Below are 26438 nucleotides of genomic sequence, written 5' to 3' on the forward strand. Positions count from 1 at the left end.
GTGTCTCTGCCTCTCTCTCTCTCTCTCTCTCTCTGTGACTATCATAAATAAATAAAAATTAAAAAAAAAAAGAAATATGCTGTGAAGAAATATGTTAAAATAATCATGCATTCACTTTGAACCCTCCTCAGGGCCTTTTAAATCACCACATGTGTACTTTTGTATTGCCATTGTAGGCCAAGCCACTTTTGTTACATTGATTCATGGCATTATTGTGAAACAGTCTCTTATTCCTTTTCATGTCATGTATAAGAAGTCTTTTTTTAAAAAAATTTTTTTTTATTTATTCATGAGAAACCCAGAAAGAGACAGAGAGGGAGGCAGAGACACAGGCAGAGGGAGAAGCAGGCTCCATGCAGGGAGCCTGACATGAGACTTGATCCTGGAACTCCAGGATCACACCCTGGGCCCAAGGCAGGCGCCAAACCGCTGAGCTACGCAGGCGTCCCCCTCTTGCTGGTATTTTAATAGACATACATTAGTCTATGGATCATTTTGGTGATAATTTGGCATCTTTATTATGTTGATTCTTTCAGTCCATGAACATGGTATGTCTCTTCATTTATTTAGATCCTTTTTTATTGTGTCAGTATCTTATAATTTTCCACTTGTAGATCTGGATCATATTTTGTTATTTTCTAGGCACTGTTTTTTAGAGTCGTTATACCTCACATTGAGGGTTGTTTTTTTTTTCTTTCTTTCTTTTTTTTTTTTTTTTTTTACAATTTTATTTATTCATGAGACAGAGAGAAAGAGGCAGAGACATAGGCAGAGGGAGAAGCAGGCTCCATGCAGGGAGCCCAATGTGGGACTTGATCCCAGTACTCCAGGATCATGCCCTGAGCCAAAGGCAGGTGCTCAACCACTGAGCCACCCAGGCATCCCTCATATTGAGTTTTTAATGTCAGTTTGCACATGATCACTACTGTTAACAGAGAAATATGACTAGTTTGCTATGTTGCCCTTATTTTCTTCAACCTTGCTGAAATCACTTATTCTATCAGACTTTTTTATGGATTCCTGAGGATTTTCTTCTTAAACAATAACGTTATCAGCAAATACCTTTAGCTTTCTTCCTAATCTGTATCTCTTTCATTCCCTTTCCCTATCTTTATTGTACAAGCTAGAACTTGCAGTGCAATGTTGAATACAAGTGGCAAAAGAGGACATACTTGCTTTGTTAATAACGTCAAGGAGAAAGCATTCCTTGTTGACCATTAAATACAATGATAACTGTGGTTTATTTTGTTTTACTTTTTAAAAAAATTTAATTCCAGTATAGTTAACATGCAGCATTATATTAGTTTCAGGTATACAATATAGTGAGTCAGCAGTTCCGTATATTACTCTTTGTTCATCAAGATTAGTGTACTCTTAATCTCCTTCACCTAATTCACCCATTCCCGCCCCCCCCCATCACCTCTCTTCTGATAACCATCTATTTCTTATTTATAGTTAGTCTGTTTTTTGGTTTGTCTCTTTATATAGATATTCTTTATCTAGTTTGGAAAGTTACCCTCTTAATTTGCTAGGAGCTTTCATTTTGAATGGATGTTGAATTTTGCCAAATGCTTTTTCTATTTTGGTTGATGTGATTTTTCTTCTGTAGCCTGTTAATATGATGGATTCCTTTGGCTAGATTTGAATGTTGAACTGGCCTTGCCTTCCTGCAATAAACTGTACCAGGTCATGGAATATTATTATAATATATCAATAGTCTATTTATGATATCTAGTTGAAGAATTTTGTGCCTAAAATCATGAGCATATTGGTGTATAGTTTAATTTCTTTGTATTGGTATTGATGTCTGACCACTTCTTGCTTCCCAGAATGAACTAGAAAGTGTTCCTCTTTTCTTTCTTCCTTTCTTTTCTTCTTCCTCTTTCTCCTCCTCCTACTCCTCCTCTTCTTCATCTTTCTCCTCCTCCGCCTTCTTCTTCTTCTTCCTCTTCCTCTTCTTCCTCTTCTTCTTCCTTTTCTCTTCTCCCTTCTTCCTTCTTTTTTCCTGGATTAGATTTTGTAGAACTGGTGTTATTTCTTATTTAAATATTTGATAGAATTTTCCAGTGAAATCATCTGGGCCTGGAGATTCCTCTTTGGGATATTTTTAATCATATATTGAATCAGCCTAATTGGTATAGGACTATTAAGAGTATCTACTTTATACTGATAGAATGCCCTTCTAGAGAAGTTCCATTTCATCTAAGCTTCTAATTAAATTGTGAAATTCTTTGAAGTATGCCTTTATTATTCTTTTCATGATAGGAATATCTGTGCTTATATCTCCTGTTTTATTCTTTATATTGGAAATGCTTTTTATTTTTTATTAATCTTAGATTTTTATCAATTTTATTGACTATTTCAAAGAACTAGCTTTTTATGTAATTGATTTCCTTTATTTCTATTCTCAATTTCTTCTGCTCTCTAGTTTTATTTAGCACTCTGTAGTTTCTTGAGATGTAGATTAGATTATTAACTTGAGTTTTTCTTTTCTTTTCTAATGTAAGAAGCATTTGGTTCTATGAATTTCTCTCTCAGCACTGTTGAAGTTCCATCCTGCAAACTTTCATTTGTTTTGAATTCACTTTCATTCAGTTAAAAAAATTCTTGATTCCATTTGAGACTCCCTCTCTGATCCATGGGTTATTTAGAAGCATGCACCTTCTAAGTGTTTTGGAATATTTTTTATTTTTCTGTTATTTTCAGTTTCATTTGTGGTCTTAGTACATGCTCTGTGTGATTTCAAAACGTTTACATATGTTGAGGCTTGTTTTATGATCTGTAAACAAATGAACCATAAACAACATCCTTATAGAATGTTCCATGGGTGCTTGAAAAAGATTTATATTCTGTTGTTGAGTGGAGTGTTCGATAAATGTGAGATTCTGCTGGTAGTGTACAGATTTTCTGTATCCTTGCTGATTTTGTGCCTAGTGTTTCTATCAATCACTGAACAAGGACTATCAAAATCCTCAACTAGAATTGTGGAATTGTCTGTTTCTTTCTGTTCTATTACCTTTTGTGCTTTGTGTGTTTGAATGTTTTCTTGTTTGGTGCATATGCATTTATGATTGCTATATCTTTTTAGTGCATTGACTTTTATCATTATGTAACTAATATTCCTCTTTGTGCCTGTTAATGTTCATGGCTCTGAAATATACTTTATTTTTTATATAGCCACTGCTGGATTCTTTATTACTAAAAGGTTTATCTTTGTCCATCTCTCATTTTAACCTATGTGTATTGTTATATTGGTAAATTATTTGTGGGTAGTATATAGAGTGGTCCTGCTTTTTTCCCCTCATACTCTGACAGTGTGTCTTTTAATTGATATATTAGACCTTTCATATTTGAAGTAGTTATTGATATGTTGGGAATAGATAATGTTATTTTTCTTCTTTGATTTTTAATTTTTTCACTGTTTCTTGTTCTTGTTTTTCTGTTTTGTTTTTTGTGGGAGTGAGGGAAGGGGGTTTCCTTGCCTTCTTTTCAGTCTTTGGACATTTTTTATAATTCAGTTTTGATTCACGTATAGGGTTTGGGGGTATATTTTTTTCCTTTTTCTTTTTAAGTTGCTGTTGTAGGTATTAAAATATGCATGTGCAATTATCACAATCTCCTGTCAATAGTATTTCAGCAATTTAAGTGCAGTGTAGAAACCTTACTTCTATTAGGTTCCTTTACACACTCACTATTCTTTTAATACAATTGGCTTGGGTGTTTACCCTTCATATGTTGAGGACCATATCGAATGACGTGGCTTTTGTTTCAATTGTCAGACATTTTTAAAAGCTTATGAGAAGAAGGGTAGTCAATTTACCTCTTTAAAAAGAGGCGCTGGGGAAGTGAGAAGTATCTTGCACCAGTGATGGGGGGAATGCCGTGACCTCCCGTGACCCCGGGGGCAGGAAGCCCTTTGGGGTTGTGGGAGTCCCCAAGTCTTCTGTACATCCCGGTTTTGCCGTCTCTCAGACACTGTCCTTCTGAAAGTTCACACATACCCGTATTCTGTTGAAATCTTGAAGCTTTAAAAAACGTAGACTCTCCTCCCGGGCTTCCGATCCTTGTGCTCTTTGCCATCACTCCCCACCAGAACCAGCTTCTGTTGAAATCCCCTGATCCAGGCGTTCTCTGTGCGCCCCAGAAGCAGAGGCGAGCTCGGAGTCGCCGGAGTCACCGGAGTCGCCGCTCTTCTCCAGCAGGTCAGGGCTCCTTCGTGTCTTTTGGCTCTCGCGCCTTCCCTCCATTCTTTCACACCGGAGACAACTCTAGAATTAATGGTCTTAGGTGGTGAGTGAGGGCAGATTGTGAGCTGTTCTTACCACCTTGATGGGGGCTTTTTGGTTTTGTTCTGACAAGGTTTCTCTCCACTTAAGTCCCACACCAGTGTGTGGTTTGGGGGGGGGGGGGGTTGAGGGTTTGGAGGGGGTTTTTAAGCTTCCCTTGAGAGAACAAATGATAATGGGGAGAACCTAACCAGGGCCTGGTTTCTGCTGCAACACAGTAGCTTCACTTGCCTGCTTTTATGTGCACCTTTGTACTGTCCGCCCAGGAGCTGGCATCCTGAGGGGTGAACCACCCCCCTCTTGTTGGCAAGCCCCCCTGCCATCGGTCCTGCTCAGCCCCTGCCCGGCAGTACGGTGAGCGGGGTGGGAGTCTGCAGCAGAGCTAAGGAATCCTTTACCCTGTGGACAGAAAAGACTTACCAAGTGGAGGGACTTTAAATAATTGGCTTAGATTGGCCGGTAGCCAGGAAGTGGCTTTTAGAGAGATACCCAAGGCTGAAAGAGTTTGGTTGGTTGGGTTTTTTTTTTGTTTTGTTTTGTTTTTTTTGTTTTTTTGTTTTTTGAACCATTGAAAAGGTAGATTTTGCCCTCTTCAGGTCTATTTCCAAATGGTTGTATCAAAAAAAAAAAAAAAAAAACCTGTTTTTCTTTCCCACTCCCCACCTGTCCCCCTGTTGCCACAGAAGCAGGGGCCCTGTCCCGCTCCCTAATACGTGTAAAATTTATACAAAATATCTTCTATGAAAATGATTTGTAATCTGTAGACTTAATACCTGGGAGATGTCTTGAGATGTAAAATCCCATCCTTTGGGTTGTGGGGTTTTTGTTTTCTCCAAATAAATCTGATCTTTAAAGTTTACCTTAATGCTGAAGAAAAAAATTACCTCTGTTTCTTAACCTTTTCCATTGAAATTTCAAGCCTTTTTGCTATCATTTCCTTTCTGTTGGAGAACTTCCTGTAGCCATCCTTTCAGGGTAGGTCTCCTTGTGACAATGTTCTTTGTTTTCATAGGAGAATGGCTTTATTTCCTCATCCTTGAAGGAAATTTTGATGCAATATAGTGTTCATGGTTGGCAGTTCTCTCTTAATACTTGAAAAAGGTTATGTCACTTCCCTTAGGCCTCTGTGATTTCAAGTGAGAAATCTGCCATTCAAACCATTGTTCCCCTACGGATAAGATGTTATTTCCCTCCATCTGCTTTTAAAATATATGTTTGGGGCAGCCCAGGTGGCTTGGCAGTTTGGTGCCGCCTTCAGCCCAGGGCCTAATCCTGCACACCCGGGATCGAGTCCTGCATCGGGCTCCCTACATGGAGCCTGCTTGTCCCTCTGCCTGTGTCTCTGCCTCTCTCTCTGTCTCTCATGAATAAATAAATAAAATCTTAAAAAAATAAAATAAAATATATGTTTGTCTTTAGTTTCTAGAAATGTTATTATTCTGTGGCCTGATTTAGAATTTTTTTGTTTATCCTGTTTGGAGTTTGTTTAGGTTCTTGAAACTGCAGGTGTACGCCTTTAGTCAGTTTGGAGAAATTTTCAACCTTTATTTCTTCCAGTATTATTTTTAGATCGACCTTCTTTCTCTTTCTGTTCTGAGACTTCAGTAACATGAATGTTAGATCTTTAATTGTCCCATGGGTCCCAATGACTGTTCTTTTTAAAGTTTTTTTTCCCAGTCTGTTTTATATCTGTTTAGATTGAGTAGTTGCTATCACAGAGGGACCAGGGAGTGGAGTGCCAACTACCTAACTACTTTCATTGCTTCTGGATGTGGTTGGAAGATTAGCTCCTCCCCTGATCCTTTGTGACACTATCCTGAAGTGAAAGCAGAATTCTGCCTTGGATATCCTCCTGCGTTAGTACCACGTGAGGGTGGGCATTTAGCTCTCCTACCTGTACAAAGGGAAGGAGCATGTGGGCTTTTTTATGAGGTTCCCCAAACAAGGGGCAGAAGGGGGAGGTGATATTGAAAGCGGGCAACAACCAAACATTGAAAGTGGAATCAGACTCTTGTCCCTTTGGTTGGCTGGTTGAATCGGAAGAACCCAGGTCTTGGTTATAGATGAGCACCTTGCTGTTTGTGGGGTAGGCTGCAAATGAACTGCTGATGCATCACATCTCCCCTAGAGTGGCCCTGAAGGACACCAGTGTGGAGAAATCCTCTCTGTGGCCAGATCTTGGACCAGTACAATTGGGCATCGTTTTTGTTTTAGGAGAGGTGGCCTGATGTAAGGATATATGTGTACTTTTGTGGCAAATAACTTGTCCAGTTGTTCAGAAGCACTAAAGAATCAAAATTGGCAGATCAGTGATAAGTTTATGTGGAATAGGAGCATGTGGTTAGTAGAGGAAGTGCAAAGTAAATGGCTATGTGTGTCTCCCATCAGTGCCTACAGTTACCCATCATGGAGGAGAAGGGAAGGGGAGCAGAGTAGTTGAGGTTAGCCAGGCTCAGTCTTCAGCCTTCCCTGTCTTTGCACTCGAGAGCTATAGATAGTATTAGCTACGGTGGCAGAAATGGAGGTTTTAGGTGAGCCCCACAGCATGGCATCCCTCTCTCCCCAGTTGAAGTAGCCACTTCGCTTACTGAAAGTCTAACAGGCCAGTTGCAAAGACCAACACTAAGATCATGATCCAGTACATTATTTTAAAGGAGACCAAACTGCCACTGGGTAGCAGATTGTTTTGTTTTAAGATTTTATTTATTCATGAGAGACAGAGAGAGAGGCAGAGACACAGGCAGAGGGAGAAGCAGGCCCCATGCAGGGAGCCCAATGTGGGACTCGATCCTGGGACCCCAGGATCATGCCCCAAGCCAAAGGCAGATGCCCAACTGCTGAGCCACCCAGGCGTCCCAGTGGCAGTTTGTTTATATCAGATCTGTTCCCTTCTGGAGGGGGAAATGATCCATCCTTATTGGGATTGATACTATTTCTGGATATGGTATTAACTTCCCTGCCAACAGGGCCTCTGCAGGCACTATTGGAACAGAGTGTATTGACTATTTGATCTGCCAACACTAGCTGGCCATTACACTGAAGATGCCATCATAGTATAGACACAAATGGATTGAGGTCTTGCAAAGGAGTTTCTCTAGCCAGCACTGTTGATATCCTACACTCTGTATATCCACTTTCCCACAAGTCTTATTGGAGGATCCCCAGCAAGATGGAGCCAGACTTGCCCATCTCAAACTTCCCCACCTGCCTGTTGTCATTTCTGTGCATCCTAAGTTCATTTCTCAGATAAATGCCCCAGGCCCCAGGATTTATCTCACAATTTTCTGCTATAAAGTATCTGAAGAAGTTCTGTTTTCACACTTTCTTTCCATCCCCAGCTGCCGCTAGTTCTCCTTTTCCCACTCTCACTTGTAGATATTACTTCATGCTCCTTTGAAAGCTCCCCCTTTGGCCCCATGTTGTGGAACTTGCCATACATGGCCCTAAATCAAGAGTATTCATAAGCCCTTTTCTGAGCTGATTCAGGTTGTGGGGGATTTCTGAAGAAAACTGGATCCCCACCTCCACCACCCCATAAACCTGTGCCTACCCTTCATTTCCAAGTATATTCATATTTTCATCATCATTTTAGCCTTCCCTCTGGGTTCTAATTTTTATACCTACAGCTTAAACATACCTGCCTTTATCATCATGTTTTCTGATCCATTTTCTTTTTTTATAATAAATTTATTTTTTATTGTGTTCAGTTTACCAACATACAGAATAACACCCAGTTCTCATCCCGTCAAGTAGCCCCCTCAGTGCCCGTCAACCATTCGCCCCAACCCCCCACCCTCCTCCCCTTCCACCACCTCTAGTTCGTTTCCCAGAGTTAGGAGTCTTTATGTTCTGTCTCCCTTTCTGGTATTTCCCACACATTTCTTCTCCCTTCCCTTATATTCCCTTTCACTATTATTTATATTCCCCAAATGAATGAGAACATATAATGTTTATCCTTTTCTGATTGACTTACTTCACTCAGCATAATACCCTCCAGTTCCATCCACACTGAAGCAAATGGTGGGTATTTGTCGTTTCTAATGGCTGAGTAATATTCCATTGTATACATAAACCACATCTTCTTTATCCATTCATCTTTCGATGGACACCGAGGCTCCTTCCATGGTTTGGCTATTGTGGACATTGCTGCTATAAACATCGGGGTGCAGGTGTCCCAGCGTTTCATTGCATCTGTTTAAGCAGCACTTCTCTACACAGATGAAATCCTAGATGTTCATAAAATAAATATATGGAGAATTCAGTTACTCAGAGGAACAGTATTTTCTGACTTTGTTGTCACCATTTCTGGAACTCCACTGCTCCTCACTGATTAACGGAACTTCATGAAGTTTTATGTGTTACTCTTGCAAAATCACAGCAACCCCAGTGTACTCATGAGTTGTGTACTACCTGCCCGCTGTGGCTCTCTACAGCTTTTGCCTTGTGATATTAATACTTTCAGTCTATAAAATGACTGATATGCCAGATATTCTCTAAGTCTTTCTCTCAAAGTTTTCACCTAGTTTAAAATATTCAAAATTTGTATTGCTTTCTTGCATATTTTCTTTACATTCCTTCCTTGTTCTTTTGGACAAATCTAGGGAATTATCTAAAGTGCATCAAATTATCTTAAACTTTAATTAAATATTCCTTATTTATTTAAAAAATGTATTGAAGCAAAAAATGTATTGAGGAATAATTTCCATTTAGTAATCTCACTTTTAAGAATATATCTTTATTTGGGGGCACCTGGGTGGCTGGCTCAGTCTCGGCTCAGGTCATGATCCCAGGGTCCAGGGATCAAGCCCCACATCAGGCTCGCCACAGGGAGCCTGCTTCTCCCTTTGCCTATGTCTCTGCCTCTGTGTGTCTCATGAATAAAGAAATAAAAATATTTTTTAAAATAATATGTCTATTAATTTTGAAATAGATGTACCACATCTATTGTGGTACACAATTTTGTGGCCACTATCACCATCAAAATGTGAAGTATTTGGGGTACCTGGGTGGTTCAGTTGGTGAAGCATCTACCTTCAGCCCAGATTATGATCCCAGGGTCCTGGGGTCAGACTCCCTGCTCCATGGGGAGTCTGCTTCTCTCTCTCTCCCTCTGCCCCACACCTCTGTTCATACTCTTCCTCTCTGAAAGAAAGAAAGAAAGAAGAAAGAAAGAAAAAAGAAAAGAAAAGAAAAGAAAAGAAAAGAAAAGAAAAAGAAAAGATAAAGAAAGATAGAAAGATGCCGGGCTCAGCGGTTTAGCGCCACCTTCAGCCCAGGGCCTGATCTTGGAGACCCAAGATCGAGTCCCACATCAGGCTCCCTGCATGGAGCCTGCTTCTCCCTCTGCCTGTGTCTTTGCCTGTGTGTGTGTCTCTAATGAATAAATAAATAAATAAAATATTTTTAAAAAAAGATGTGAAATATTTGCATTCCTCCAAAATGTTCCTTTGTGGCATCAAATTCTTCTCCCAAGCCCCAGACTTAGGAACCACTGACTTATTCTTTTAGAATGTCAAATAAATAGAATCGTTTAATGTGTGGTCTTTTTTTTTTTTTTTTTCAGGTATTTTGCATAATGATTTTGAGATTTGGTCATGTTGTTCTTTGTCTCTTTTTATATAAAGCCAAGAAATATTTTGTTTTCTGTGTGTGCTCCAATTTGTTCATTCATTAACCAGTTCATGGACAACATTTCCAAGTTTATGGCAGTCCATAAAACTGCCCTGAATATTTCAGCAGATTATAGGAGACATTGTCACTTATCTTGTGTAAATATGTAGGAGGAGATTGCTGTGTCCTGTAGCATGTGTCTACTTACCTATGTAGGAAACTACCAAATTGTTTTCTAAAATGGCTGTACCAGTTTGCACTCTCACCAATAATGCCTGGGAGTTCTGGTTGCTATGCATCCTCATCAGTGCTTTGTATTGTCAGTCTTTTTAATTTTAGCAATTCTAGCAGGTGTATAATTATTGTTATAGTTTTAAGTGGCATTGCCAGAGTGACTAATGATATTGAGTATATGACATATGATATTCATATGTTCATTGGTCATTCAAGATCTTTGGTTACTTGATCAAATCCTTTGCCCATATACAATTCTTTTCCTAACATGATTTGTAAGGATCTGTTCAGTTAACATCCTGGATGCTAGTCCTTTATCAGATGTGTATTTTGCAAATAGTTTTTCTCAGTCAGTGGTTTATCTCTTTACTATTTTAGTAGTGTCTTTTGAATAAAAGATGTTTTTAATCTTGATGTAATCTGAAATTCAGTTTTTAAGAAGATTTTATTTATTTGAGAGACAGATAGCAAGAGAGAGTAGAGTAGGAGAGGGGCAGAGAGAGAAACAGACTCCTCCCTGATCAGGAAGTGTGACATGGGGTTCAATCCTAGGACCCTAGGATCATGACCTGAGCCAGAGGTAGATGCTTAAGCCACTGAGCCACCCAGGTTCCCCCAAAATTCATTTTTTCTTTTATGTCTTCTTTCTGTGTACTCTCTAATTGCAGCTTGTCCAACCCAAGATCGCATAGCTTTGAATTATGCTTTCTTCTAGATATTTTGTGGTTTTAGTAATTACATTAAGGTCTAGACCCATTTTTGATTTAATATTTATATATGGTCTGAAGTAAAGATTTGGTATTACTTCTAAACATTTTATAACCAAGCGAATCACTTTGGGGGCATACCAACATACAAATACACAAAAGTTTATAATAATTTCATAGTAACCAAGAACTGGAAATAATTCAGATGACAGTCATCTATGAGGTGCTTAATTTCTACCATTCATTCAGTGGAATGAAACATACTTCCTGCTCTTTCTTGAAAACTACTATTTTCTATTTTGTGGTGTATAGAAATCTATGTGGACAATTACTTTTTAGCACCTTCACTGTGTCATTCCACGTGTTCCAGAGCCACCATATACTGGATATGAATGGAAGCAATTTACTTTGTGCTGATAGTCTCCTGGTGTTAAGGAACAGTATTTGAACCTGAGGCAAACAACACATTCAAGAGATTGTAACGGTAGGATGGCCTCAGTAACTAGATGGGGTTTTGGGTTGTTGGAAGAATAATAAAAAAAAAAAGAGTGACAATGTAGAATGCAAAGAAGAAATAATAAAATATACATCTGGTGACCATACTGATGGATTGTGACATAAGGTGGCTAGATGCTTACTAATCCCATTTTCTCTGTCTGGACACCTGGGCAGACAGCATGTCTCAGCTGTCCTTACACTTATTTTAGGACCACATGAATGAGCTGATGAATGGTCATTCATCAACTGTGGTCAGATGGTCAACAGAATATAGGCAGAAGTGATGGTGAAATTGTGCCTTAATTGTTCTCACATTTGTGCACAATTTTGGGGATGTCCTCAGTGGTTCTAGATTTCACACCTCCCCCAAGACTTAGTATTCCTTTGGGGGCTGCAAGTTCAGGTGATGGGCTGATGGTGACAGTGTTTTGATAAGAACAGGGCATGATGATCTAAAACCTCTGAGCTTCATGATCACATATCTGTACCTGTACCTGTGCCTACCGGCTGTAAGCGTCAGAAGGGCAGGACCATGAGTGGAGATGAAGGTCCTGGTTACTGTGATGTAGATGACAGGTCATGTCACAAACTTGAGACAGCTCTACTCTGCACTTAGCCCTGAAAGCAGTTAATCATAATGCTGCCAAGATCTGAATCTTGTGGCCATGCATGTGTTGGGCATCGTGCCTCCCTGTAGTTTTAAGAAACTCTCCTATCACACTGTTTAAGAAATAACTAAATAACCCAAATACTTCAAACCTGTGCTTTTTTAGGTGAAATTTTAATTATTTATTTTTAAAGATTTTATTTATTTATTCATGAGAGACACACAGAGAGAAGCAGAGACATAGGCAGAGGATGAGGCAGGCTCCATGCAGGAAGCCAGATGTGGGACTCAATCTGGGACTACCGGATCATGCCCTGAGCCAAAGGCAGATGCTCAACCCCTGAGCCACCCAGGCATCCCTAGGTGAAATTTTTAATCAATACCTGTGAGGCTACTTTCTGGTCAAGGAGTCATCATTACTCAGCTATCAGAAAGGATGAATACCTACCATTTACTTTGACGTGGATAGAACTGGAGGGTATTATGCTGAGTGAAGTAAGTCAATCGGAGAAAGACAATTATCAAATAGTTTCACTCACATGTGGAATATAAGAAATAGTGAAAGGGAGCATAAGGGAGGGAGGGGAAACTGGAAAAATCAGAGGAAGGCAAACCATGAGACACTCAATTCTGGCAAACAAACTAAGGATTCAGAAGGGGAGGGGGTTGGGGGACGGGGTAACTGGGTGACATAGGAGGGCACATGATGAGATGAGCACTGGGTGTAATATGTTGGCAAAACAAATTTAGATAACATTTTAAAAAAAGAAGTCACTGTATTTTGTTTTGATAAATAATCCCCAAGTCTCCTGCAGAGGCAACCCTGACTTTGCCTCCCCCAGCACATCATGTTAATGCTAACAGCAGTGCTAATACTGGTTACTTACTGAGAAGTAACCACTTAGCTCCCGTTCTAGTCACAGTAGAGCCCTGGTTCCGACACCTGGGAGCAGCGGCAGGATTCCTTACAACAGGCTGAGCTCCCCTCCGCAGTTCCCGGTTCACCGGGTGGGAGCGAGCCGCAGAGGTCCCCAGGTCCCCAGGTCCCGCGACGCCTAGCTTCTGAGGGTGAAGCCTCGGCTCTCACCCACAGGACTGGGATTCTAGTTCCCGGCGCGTTCCGGCTGACCTTGGCCGTTCCCATGGAGACGGGAACTGACGCAAGTGCTTGGGCGCCGGCGCGCGTACATTACACTACCCAGAAGGGGGTACTATGAGCTTCCGCCCGATAGACGGGCAGCAGACCGCCCGGGAGGGGCGTTTCCTGCGGGGCGGGACTACCGGCCTCACCGCAGGAGCATATCCCTGGGTGAGCCGCGGCTGGTTGGGCGGGGAACACGTGGAGTGGAGCTCCCGGGCCGCTCTGGCCGCGCGGGGCGGGAGAGTGACGTGACGGGGACCGCCTCCGTGCCCTGGGCGAGCCGTGACACCCTGGCGTCGGCCCCATCTCCTCGAGACTCTGCTCGGCTGTGGGACGGGCGCCACTCGTACCTTCTCCCGGGTCCGCCAGGGCGGCTGTCTGGGTCTTGTGGGCACCGTACACCATCTTCTAGCGAGGCTCGGAGCGGGGCAGGAAGCCGCAGGCGACCCTCGGCACCCATTCTGGTCGCCCGCCTCTCGGGGCCCATTCAGCCCACCCAAACCCCTAGCTGTGGCAGGGGCGGCAGCACGGATGAATCCGGCGCAGGTGAGTGGAGGGTCAACCAGCATTCCCCACCCCCACTCTTCCGCCCACCGTCTCACCAGGATGGTCACCGTCCTCTTTATGGTCGGTGGTGGTGGTGGGGCTGTGCTATCTCCCCTTTTCTCCGTCATGGAGTCACTGGGGGAAGTGACTTCTGCCCCAGGATCAGATACTATATGAGTATGTTCCCGTTGCGGGCGACCCTGGAATAACACTCGGAAGAGTTAGCCAGTCACGGGCACAGGCACGTGCCAACACTTGGAGGTGAGATTGAGTTGGTAGTCACCAGGGTCTCCGTTGCGTCTTATGGAGCAGCCCGGACGCTTGGCCTCCTCAAAGTTTGGAGCTGAGGATAGAAGTGGTTTGACACAGATCTCACTCTCTCTCCTTCCCCTGGCTACAGAGTAGCGACTATGGAAGTGAGAGAGGAGGTAGGGAGACTCGGGAGGAATGTGAACTGAGAGGTTTAAGGTCCTAGTACTGGAGCACACAAACCACAAGTTTGGTTGTGTCTGGGAGGCATGGACACCAGGAGAACTGGCCAGCCAGAGAGTGGTGCCCTCATGGCCGACCCATAGCTTTCACAGTATCTATCTGCTCACTTGCCTGGCTCTGGGCTGCACTTATGGATCAGAGAGACATGAGGAGAGAGCAGGCACTAGTGGTGCCAAGGCCCGATGTCTCTGAGCTGGGGGCTGGGAGGAGAGGGACCAGAGGTGGTTGTGTGAGTGGATAGACTGGGGATTCCTGTTGCCTGTGGCCTCAACTTTCCCCCATCATGATAGGGCTGTGTAACCTTTGAGGATGTGTTCGTGTACTTCTCCCGGGAAGAGTGGGAGCTCCTTGAGGAAGCTCAGAGACTCCTGTACCGTGATGTGATGCTGGAGAACTTTGCACTCGTGTCCTCACTGGGTAAGGCCCTGCTTTAGTTATCTGTTGCTACATGGCAAATTATCCCAAAGCTCAGTGGGATGAAGATAAGCACTTATTATCTTACAGTTTGTGTGGGTCGAGAATCAGGCATATCTTATTTGGGTACCTCTAGTTCAAGGTCTTTCATAATCTTGCTGGCAAGCTGTTCAAGTTTGCTGTCTCATCTGAAGGCTCAACTGGAGATAAGTCCCCTTTCAAGGTTATGCACATGAACAGGAAGCTGTTGGGCTAACTAGTCATTTTCTTGCTAGCTTTTGGCCAGAGCCCTCCCTCAGTCTCTTGCCATGTTGTCTTCTCCATAAGCAGATTGCATCAAGGCAGCTGATCTTCGCAAGATTGAGCAAGAGACAGCATCCAACACAGAGGCTGACATTTTTGTAATTTATTCTCAGAAGTGACATCCTATCATTTTTGCCATATTCTGCTCATTAAAAAGGAGTGCTTAGGTTTAGCCCACATTCAGCTGGCAGGACTTACCAAGGACATGGATACCGGGGCATAGGTTTGAATCCTAATTTCCTAGGCTGAGTTTTGTTCTTCCCTTTTCTCCCAAAGGTCTGCTCATTGTCTGACAGTACTGTCATGGAATGACTCCTTTCCTTAGCTTCCTGGTGTAGGTGGTGTGGGTCCCTGGGCTGGGCAGGGGGCACTGGCTCCTCTTCTACAGCAGCCCCAACCTCTCCTATCCCAAAGCTTTAAAATGAAGGATTTGGGGGTCAGGAGTCTTGCAGTCTGCCCAACAGATCCCAGAGGCCTGGCCACACCTTGACCGGGTGACTCTCCAAAACCCTGGTCTCTGCCCACATTCTCACCTCTTCTTCTAATTGACATTTCCTGGGGCCTGACTGTTACAGGAATTTCAGACACTGAGGTGACCATTACTTGTGAAGAACAGCAAGCTGTTCTTGCAAGACCCTTTTCCAAGATTCTTTTTTAAATATTTAATTTCTTCCTCTGTGGAGAGGGTTGCCGAGGGGTGCCTGCTGCCAGCCACTCAGCAGCTCTACTTTCCCCTTAGGACTTGCTGTTTCCAGGTCCCATGTAGTTACCCAAATGGAGCCCGAGGGGAGCCCAGGGTGCCTGAGAAGGTAGACACAGCTCCAACTCCAGCAAAGAAGACCTGAAGGAGACTGGGCCCTGGTGAGTAGAAGCCATGGGATTGGTCACATCAGGGCTGGCTTCACATTATACCAGCAACCCGTGCTGTATCTCCTAGTGTTATGCTATCAGTACCTGGCTGACCTCATCCCACTTTTCCTTCCCCATCTGGATGCTTTACCCACTGTCATTTCTACTGTGATCTCAGTTGCCTGTTAGTCCTCCCCACCCCCTTCTCATCTCTGCATCTTTCCTTCTCTTGGTACTCTGCGGCATTGGGTTTCATTTAACATGTCGTGAGTTGTACTCACATCCTTTGATTTTCCTTGAAAACTTAAGTATTCCATTCCAACCAGATTTTTCTGGCCCTGGAAAGACCTTTTTTGCACAGGATGCACCTATCAGGGCAGCCCGTGTGGCTCAGCGGTTTAGCACTGCCTTCAGCCCGGGGCCTGATCCTGGAGACCCAGGTGACTGGGCTGGGCTCCCTGCATGGAGCCTGGTTCTCCCTCTGCCTCTGCCTCTGCCTCTGCTTCTGCCTCTGCCTCTGTCTCTGCCTATCTCTCTTTCTGTCTCTCTCTGTGTGTCTCATGAATAAATAAATAAAATCTTAAAAAAAAAAAAAAAAGGATGCATCTATTTCAAAGGACAAGGCCTTTGCTGGGAGACCACTGGCAGAGGAGTGATTTGGAGACCCCACCTCTTCTTATACTGTACTCCATCCTTATCCCCTCTCCCTCTGAGGTCTCCTTCATTCTCTGACCTTTAGAGCCCTGCAGTGTGCAGCTGCTCTTCCTCATCCTGATTCTAGCTCCCATGTTGTGCGAGCAGTCCCATGGATCCATTCTTGGTTGCATGAGACACGCATTTGTGAGGGCATGCCACTTGCCTCCAATTAAACATGCACTTCAGCATTTATCTTCCTTCAGGTTGTTGGCATGGAGTGAAGGATGAGGCCACACCTTCGGAGCAGGCTGTTTCTATGAGGGTCACAGATGAGAACTCCCATTGCAGGTCTTTCCACCTAAAAGGCTCATCCCTGTGACATGTGTGACCCAGTCTGGAAAGACATCTTTGCACCTGGTTGAGCAACAGGGGACACCATCTGAGCAGCACCCAAACACCAATAACATGTGAACTGCTGTAGGAGAGACTTCTGGTGTAGTCTAAACCTTGACCAGATGCAGAAGCAGCAGAGTGGAGAAAATGTCTTCAGCAGGGAAAGGAACCCGGCCTGATTTGTGAAAATATACAGATCTCATGTGTGGGGAAAGCCTTTACTTGCAGGGAGGATGGGAAGAACTTTATGGTCAGCTCTGGATTTGTGCAGTGCCAGGCCTCTCACAGTGGGGAGAAAGCACACAGGGGCCCTGAGTGTACGGAGGCCTTTCATGGATCACATTTTCTTTAGGCGTGAAAGCACAGCCGGAGGCCATAAAGCCTTCCACTTGTTGGAGCAGCCTCCTTCCAGGGTTGATTGACTCAGCGCATCTCAAGGGACTCTTGGTTGTGGGGACCTGGGGAACGACAAGGGCCATTGGAGATGCACTTGAGTCTGGGATACTTTCCCACAAGGAAAGTGTCCCCAGGAAGGTGAGCTTTAAGCATGGTGGTGTGGGGACAGCTAATCTGCATTTGAGGCTTTCACAGGAGCGAGTCTCAGGGAGGAGGGTGCTCTCCATGAACCACTCAGACCACAGAAAGGTTCCAGGGTCTATGCGAAGAATTTCTACAAGTGGAAGGTTTAACAAACGGCATTGGTTGTTCAACATAAGCAGGTCATGCTGAAGGGGAAGCCTTTCTTGGGAGGTTAGGCCTAGGTCAACACATGAGGATTTACGAGGAGTGCTTCCAAGTGTGGGAAGGCCTTCAGCTGCAGGTTAGAGCTCATGCAACACTAGCAGATTCACAGTGGGAGAAGCCTTATGTATGCAAGGAATGAGGAAACGTCTGGGACGGCTATGCTTTTGTCCAAAATAATTCCACCACCCTAGAGAAAGTCTCTTTAAGTACAAAGTATGTGTGTAAGCCTTTTGTGACAGCTGTTTTCTCACACATCTCTTAAGGGTTTTCCCAGGAGAGAAGGCCTGAGTGCAGTGATGTGGGAAGGCCTTCATTCACCATTTTTATTTCTGACATTAATAGGATCCATACTGGAGGAAAACACTTTGAGTGTAAAGATCAGAGAGCCTTTTGTGACTGCTCTTCCCTAACTCTACGGGGAGTAACAGTGAGGAGAAACCGTTTGGATACAGTGAATGTGGACACACTTTCAGGCTTCATTCATCCCTCACCCACCACCTAAGTATTCATACTGTGGAGAAACTCTGTGAGTATAAGGGATGTGGGAAAGCATATTGCAAGTGGACTTACCTCAGTCAACACCAGAGAACTCATATTGGGGAGAATGCAACTCCTGAGGAAAATTTTTGCCAGAGGAAGCATCTTGCTCGGCGTCTGAGAAATTATACCAAAGAGAAACCCTGTAAATGTTATCGTTGTGAGAAAATCTTCTGAAACAGATCCTCACTTACTGTCTCCTAAAAGATCCTATTGGAAGTTGACTCAGCTAGGACCTCACTCTACAAATGAACTTAAAAAGAAGAGAAAAATAGTGGTTAATTGTGCAGTTAACAAAACCTTCAGCTATGGCTCAGTCTCAGTATGTGCTGAAAAGCAATCATGGAATTTTTTTAAAAAGAGAAAAGGCCTAAGGGAGGAGGAGAGAAAGAAGTAGATTTAACAGAAAAAGGAATACATTCTTGGTTTCTTTCAGATTTCCCTGACAAACCTATGACAATTTATTTTCAGTTGTTTCTGTTTGGGGTGGCAGGTGGGAGCAGTGTTTGAGAGGTGAAGGGACGGCATCCCTTCAGGCGACTTACTATACACTGCTGTTCTGTGTCAGGAGAGCTGGACACCTGACAGCAGCTCTGCAGGTATTTGTCAAAATCCTTCTTTGTTGAAAAACACTGACTCGCCATTAGAGGTCGTAAGTCTTTGTGATAAATGTGAAGTCTTGATTTATGAAGCATTTAAAACTTAAAAGAAATTAGACCACTAAAAATATTGTTGCCTAAAATTATTTTATATCTAAGAAGCTAAGGACAAATATATGAATGGGTATATTTTCTGCACCGTTTAAGACTATCTAAGGTTTCAGTCACTTATGCACTTCTTTATTGAGATATAATTAACACATAACATCATGTGAGTTTAAGGTGTACAACATTGATTTTATGAATCTATGTTGCAGTGATTGCCACTGTAGCATTAACTAAACACCTGTATCCTAGTAGTATCCTGTATTCTGTGCTCCTAGGGCTAGGAACAGTTAAGATCGAGTCTCCTGCCAAGTTTAATGTTCGTGATATAGTTTTGTTCCTCATAATATCTGTACTGTGTATTGGATCTTCAGGACTTATTTATCTGCTAGTTGCAAGTATGTACCCTTAAACAACATCCCCCCACCCAAGCCTTTGGTAACCATCATTCTCTCTATTTGAGTTCAGTTTTTTTGTTTTTCTCTTAAGAGTCCACATATAAAAATATGTAGTATTTGTCTTTCTCTGCTTAACTTATCTCCGCATAATGTCCTTAAGGGCATTCTGTATTACCGCAAATAACAGCATTTCCTTTTTCCTCATGACTGAATGATATTCCATTGTGTATATACCACATCTTCTTTATCCTTTGCTGGACACTTAAGTTGTTACCATATCTTGTCTCTTGTGTACAAAGCTACAATAAACATGGGAGTGCAGATATTTCTGAGATCCTGTTTTCATTTCCTTTGGATATGTATATACCCAGAAGTGGGACTGTTGGACCATATGGTGGTTCTATTTTTAATTTTTTGAAGAACTTCCATACTGCTCTCCAATATGACTAGACCAGTTTATCGTCCCACCAACAGTGCACAAATGTTCCGTTTTCTCCACATCCTCACCAATACTTATTTCTTATCTTTTTGATAAGAGCTATTATGACAGATATGAGGTGATATCTCACTGTGGTTTAGATTTGCATTTCCCTGATAATGAGTAATACTGAGCACTTTTCCATTTGTTGGCCATTTGAATGTCTTTGGAAAGATATCTGTGTTTTTACTCTGTAGTTTAATCAGGTTGGATTTTTTTCTTGTCATTGAGTTGTATGAATTCTTTATAAAGTTTGGGATATTAACCCCATATCTGATAACGTGGTTTGCAAATATTCTCTCCTATTCCATAGGTTGTCTTTTTATTTTTTAAAATAATTTCTTTTGCAATGCAGAAGCTTTTAAGTTTGATGTAGTCCCACTTGTTGGTTTTTTCTTTTGCTTGTGTCTTTGGTCTTATATCCAAAAAATCATTGCCAAAACCACTGTCTTGGAGCTTCCCTTGTTTTCTTCGAGGAGTTTTATAGCATCAGGTCTATGTTTAAGTCTTTGATGCATGCCAAGTTAATTTTTTGAGTGGTATAAGATAGGGGTCTGATTTCATTTCTCTGCATGGGGTTATCTAGTTTTCCAACATTATTTGTTGGAGACACTCTTCTCCATTTGATGTCCTTGGATCTCATCAAATACGAGCTAATTGTATATGTGGGGTTTTAATTCCAGCTCTTTATTCTGTTCCATTGGTCTGTGTCTATTTTTCATGCCAGTACGATACTGTTTTGGTTACTATAGCTTTGTAGTATAGTCAAAATCAGGCAATGTGGTGCTACCTGTTCTTTCTCATGGTTGCTTTGGCTATTAGGGGTCTTGTGGTTCCATATACATTTTAAGGTTGTTTCTTCTATTCCTGAAAAGTGCCATTGGAATTTTGATAGGGATTGTGTTGAATCTGTAGATTGCTTTGCATAGCATGGATATTTTAACAGTAGTAGTTCTCCTCCAATCTATGAACACAAGGTATCCTTCCGTTTGTTTGTGTCATATTTCCCCCAACAGAATCTTATATTTTTCTTTGTACAGATCTTTCACTTCCTTGGTTAAATTCATTCCTAGGTATTTTGTTGTTTTTTATGCTATTTTGAATGAGATAGTTGTATTTTTTCCCCCAGATGTTTCATTGTTAGTGTATAGAAATGCAGTTGATTTGTGTGTGTAGACTTCATATCCTACAACTTTACTGAATTCACTGATTAGCTCCAACAGCTCTTAGTTGAGTCTTTTGGATTTTCAATTTATAAGAATATATCATCTGCAAATAATGACAGTTTTACTTCTTTCTTTTTAATTTGGATACCTTTTAATTTTTTTTTAAATTTTTTTTATTGAGCACTTCCTGGTGCAAAGCTCTTGGGGAAACGATGAATTATGACTGACGTCGCAGAAAGCTCTTGGCCTAATAGAGTATGTATGCAAGTAGCTACGATGCTAGGTGAAAATAAGAAATACAGGGAAAGTGCTAGATTCATTCGAGGGAAGAAACCATGACTTTGATTCAGGAAAATCTGGAAGATGGAGGGGCACAAAGATAGGCCTTGAGAATGTTGAGGTTTGGGTCTGGACACTGTGTGAGGGAAGGGCTGTTGAGATTCAGAAAAGGTGTTGGAGTGGGGGCGGGGGCGAGGGGGTGGGCGATTTGGTTAGGGAAGACCAGAGGAGTTCCTGGGCTTGGAGGCAGGTACAGCTGAAAGACAGCAGCAGGAAATTAAATTGTCTTGCTTAATTGCTCCAGCTAGGACATCTAGGACTATGTGGAGTAAGAATGGAAGAAAAGCCTTCAATTTAAAAAAAAAAGCCTTTTTTCATGTCATTTTAAACATCCAGCCTGCTCACTTTTCCTTGATCCAGATCTGCATTTTTCTTTATTTTCTCTGAGCCATCATAGTGATCATGTAGCTGTGCAGTCTTCCCAGGTGGGTCTTAAACTTCCCTCTGATTGGGTTTTTCACTTTTTTAAATATCTTGAGGATCTTCTCCAACTCCACCTCAGTAGTTTTCTAGGGGTCAAATTAGGGCCAAAACAAACAGTAAAACACATTCAAGGTAAATTCATGATAAACTCTGAAAAAACAAACATGGATAAAGAAGCCCATCCTTTAATCTTAGGAGAATGTGTGAAGTATTGTTATAAAGAAAAGTGATTGGGGGGTGCCTGGGTGGCTCAATGGTTGAGCATCTGGCTTTGGCTCAGGTTGTGATCCCGGGGTCACGGGATCGGTTCCCACATCAGGCTCCCTGCAGGGAGCTTGCTTCTCCCTCTGCCTATGTCTCTGCCTCTCTCATGAATAAATAAATAAAATCTTAAGAAAAAAAAAAAAAGAAAGAAAAGTGGAATTTACCTGTGGGTGAAGAGGTATACATACATGTACAGGTACATGTACTTTCCCATTTTCCCCTGTGGACTTAATAACTTCCTTTGTGTTCTCATCAGGCAGGGCATTTGGGAATATTCGCCTTCCTTTGGGACTGTCTTTGAGGACAAATGTTGAACTATATGAGGTGATCATTGTTCCCTCATGATAAAGAAAATTGCATAATTTTTAATATAAATATAATCATTCTCACTTTGAGCCTCCTCAAAACCTCGTCAATGACCTTAGGCACAGTTCTGCATCACAATTGTGGGCTGAACCCCTTCTGTGGTGCCTTACCACATTTCATCATTCATGTGCTTCCCCGTGAGTCAGTCATCACAATAGTAACAATCTTTCAATGACAGCATGTATAGTTTTCTGTTACTTGGGAAAAAAAGTTGTGTTTCTCTGTCCTCTCTCGGGGGAGCTTGTCTATGCAGTGACCGTAGCTCTGTCACTGAGCTCCTAGGTATGTAAGGGTTGAAGAAACACTCCAGGGTGTTTCCCCACCCGGGAGCTCTTTGGTACAAGGCACATTCTGAAGCCTGGGCCTTTGTTTGTCCCAAAGCAGTTGTGACATGCTGTCCAGTGGATCACGACTGAGGTTTGTACTCTCACCTCCTTTTTCTCACCATCAGACCTTTGCTTACGTGTTCAGTCAGAGAGCTCCCTGTGGCAAGAATGAGACCACGTGCATCCATCGTTGCACACCACGGGGGGTTAGGACACGTGGATGACTGAGTCATTGGTCCCGCCCTAGAGTTCACATGTGACATACATTAAACCGGTGAAACAAAGGATTTCTTGCACTGACATCAATCTGTCTGGGAACCCTGGCAGTATAAGCGGATTGTAATGGGGATGTGAGGACAACTGTGGAGCACCAGAGCAGCATAGGTGTTAAGAGCTTGAAATTGCAATTGGTTGGGATTCCAGCCTGTCTGCACCATGCCCATCCCCAGCCACATGATGTTGGTCCTGTCACTGATCCCTGGAGTTCCTTGTTCTTGTAGAAAATGGGAAGATGAGCATTGAGGTAAAGCACACAAAGCAAAGCAGACCCTGAAAGGATGCAGGACACTCAGGCAGGGTTGGAGCTGGAGAACATCTGCCAAGTAACAGCGCATGTCAAGATGCAGGACTGATGAGTGGTAACCAGAGGAGGGCCACTGTGGCTAAGGTGGGAAGTGGGGAGTAGGACAGGGCAACATCAGGAATTGTGGTTTGTACTTACTTGTGAGATTTCTATTAGATATCTAAGAGGAGGTATTGATATCTAGCTGGGTATGCAAGCCTGGAGTTCAGAGAAGTGTTTGGGTCTATGGGTACTTGGTGCCAGTGCCACCTGGCACCAGAAATGCACCTGACACCTGTAGTGGAACAGAGTGAGGTGTATTGGTACACTGCAATATAGGATATCGCACTCATGGAAATGTGCAACCCTCAGGAAGAGGGTATTAGGATGTCTTCCAGGCTCTGGGTTTGTGCTCAGTGATTTGTAAGAGGGTTTAAGAAAGTGGAGATTTGGTCTGAATTGGATGTTGTTGGGAAGTGGGGTTGATCTATGATTGGATATCCTGAAATATTTTATCTACAAAGCAGGGGCTGGAAGTGGCACCACAGCATCAGTTGGTAGATGATGTAGCTGTCACTGAGTCACCCAGGAGAGGTAGATACCTGGTCATTTCCATTGTTTGCACAGAGTTCTTGTTTTGTCTGTGCTCTGATATGATGATGGGATGGTTTTGTCTCTGTCTCAGTTTGTCATGGTCACTGAATGCCCTGGACTGAGGTTGGTGTTCTGTAAACTTGTTATGTTCAACAGGAGAATCCCAGGGTTTGGAGCTGAGTGCCAGACCAGCTACTAATGCCATGACCTGGCCCTCAAGATCCTCCTGACCTTCTCTTTCCCTTTCCAATCATGTCCCCTCCTGTGCCAAATTTCCACCTGTAATACAGATAGAAATTAGCCCTACACAGAGTTCTGGGAAGAGAAAACATCATACACAAAGCTCTGAGTGGGTAAGCATCCTGTGCATTGAAGAAAATGGAAGTTCAGCGTGGGGAGATTTGAGGCCAGGGCCTGGGTATCAGACTAACTGAGAGGCTGGCCAGAGAGGCCTCCCAGAGGTGGTGAATTCTGACTTGAGACGAGCTGAGGGCACAAATATCCCAGTGGGGACATTGTTCTAGAGTGCCTGAGTGGTATTCAGAGATCCCCTTAGAGGTGACTGGGCTGTGGCAGAGCAAGGGACCTGGCTCTAGTTTGGGCAGTTGGTCAGGGGCACCTGGAAGCAGATGCAGGCAGAGCACACTCAGACACGCCACGGAACATACACACTTAGGAAGCCAACTCTACTACACCATCACACACACAACTACCAAAACTGTATTGGTGGATGTGCACACCCAGAGGGAGAGGGGAGCACACAAGTTGGGGAGGGGCAGGCAGAGAAGCAGACTCCCCACTGAGCAGGGAGTCTGATGCAGGGCTCTGTCCCAGGACCCTAGGATCATGATCTGAGCCAAAGGCAGAGATTTAACTGACTGAACCACCCAGGCGCCACTCCCTTATGATTTTCTTGATAGCATTTTCTTTTCTCTAGCTTACTTTATTGTAAAGATACAGGAGGTAACATACAAAATATATGTTAATCAACTGTTTAGGCTCTCAGTAAGACTTCTGGTCAATAGTAGACTATTATTAAGTTTTGGGAGAGTCAGCAGTTATATATGGATTTTCAACTTTCAGTCAGCACACCTAACCCCCGTGTTGCTCAAGGGTATGAATCCTTAGGATTATAGATTTATAAGCGACATTATCAATAATAACCAAGAACCTAAAACTAGTCACACAGCTATCCATGGGAATGTGCCTAAATAAATTATATGGTCATAAAATGGAAAAAAACACAGCAATGAAAACTACTGCTTCATGCAACAGTGTGGATGAATCTCCCAGAAAAAGACAGTGAGTGACAGTGATACAAGTCAGAGACCAAGTAGTACATGCTATAACCTTGTAGAAAGGTTAAAAAACAGGTGAACCTAATATATGGTGAGAAAGGACAATAATGGTCATCTTTGCAGGGCTGTTGGAAATGTCCTGTGACTTTGTATGGGTGGGGCTTATATGCGTGTTGACAGGCAAATAAATACCTATCAAGCCATATACCTAAGATTTGTCCATTTTATCTTATTGAAATTACACATACAGAAAAAAAGATAAATATCAATGTACAACACACAGCATATAAAAGAGCATAGCAAGATTAGAATGTTTTATGAACCTCACAGATTACCAATCCCATTTTATACCTTAGAGGAATTCTCTATCTAGGAATTTTGCTTTACTAACTCTTTTTTTAAAGATTTTATTTATTTATTCATGAGGGACACACAGAAAGAGGCAGACGGAGAAGCAGATTCCCTGCAGGGAGCCTGATGTGGGACTTGATCCCAGGATCCCAGGATCATGACCTGAGTCAAAAGCAGATGCTCAACCACTAAGCCACCCAGGTGCCCCAATTCTCTTTTTAATTCATAGTTTAACACCTTACATATGTACCACTAATTATAAGTACATTTTATGCTTGATTTTGAAATCTATATGAATGCAATCAGTATGCTTTCCTCTACTGTGGATTTTTTTTTAAAAGATTTTATTTATTTATTCAAGAAGGACAGAGAGAGAGAGAGAGAGGCAGAGACACAGGCAGAGGGAGATGCAGGCTCCATGCAGGGAGCCTGACGTGGGACTCGATCCCGGGTCTCCAGGATCAGGCCCTGGACTGAAGGCAGCGCTAAACAGCTGAGCCATCCGGGCTGCCCTCTACTGTGGATTTTTTTAAAGCATTTGTGAGATGAATGTATCACTTGTTAATTATCATCCTTTATTTGTAATATATGTGTTTTATTTTTTAAAACATTATTTATTATTTTTTTTTAATTTTATTTATTTATGAGAGACGTAGAGAGAAAGAACAGAGACATGGGTAGAGAGAGAAGCAGGCTCCATGCAGAGAGCCAGTGTGGGACTCAATCTCGGGATCCCAGGATCACACCATGGGCCAAAGGCAGACGCTCAACTGTTGAGCCACCCAAACGTCTCAATATATGTGTTTTAAACTATTAATGCACCTATAGAATTTCATTAAACACATCTCTAAATAATATATGGGGATTTCATTATTTGGCAAAAAAAATTTCTGTGATGGCTGATATAAAAATGCTTGATATATTCATGAACTGGTATCTTTAGCCTTGTTATTCTGAAACTGTTGCTTTATATAATTTGAGTTACAAATTACATACATATTTTATTATACCTTCTTGGTGATGCTTTCTCCCTTCAAATTATTTTTTCCTGATACACATACATGTTTCACATATGATATTTTTAAATAATTATAACAGGTATGTTTTTCAAGACCTGTTTTATACATTTCTGTATGTTATATTTTATTTTATTTTTATTTATTTATTTATTT

The 26438-nt window shown here is 42.4% G+C and overlaps 1 protein-coding gene across 4 annotated transcripts in view; it reads left to right on the forward strand.

The window, feature by feature from the left end:
• Positions 1-13110: 13110 nt before the first annotated feature.
• ZNF304 (zinc finger protein 304) overlaps positions 13111-26438 on the forward strand; it is a 29996-nt gene continuing 16668 nt past the window's right edge. For 2 of the 4 annotated variants that reach the window (XM_072762672.1, XM_072762699.1), the window contains exons 1-3: positions 13129-13629; positions 14412-14538; positions 15578-15699. The gene's annotated coding sequence lies outside the window, so the exon portion shown is untranslated. Of the gene's footprint in view, positions 13630-14411; positions 14539-15577; positions 15700-17802; positions 17938-26438 lie in introns of those variants that run through there. The other 2 variants (XR_003233449.2, XM_072762661.1) reach the window with 2 other exon arrangements.

The sequence above is a fragment of the Vulpes vulpes genome, chromosome 1 (genome assembly GCF_048418805.1).
Source record: "Vulpes vulpes isolate BD-2025 chromosome 1, VulVul3, whole genome shotgun sequence".
Classification (NCBI taxonomy): Eukaryota; Metazoa; Chordata; class Mammalia; order Carnivora; family Canidae; genus Vulpes; species Vulpes vulpes.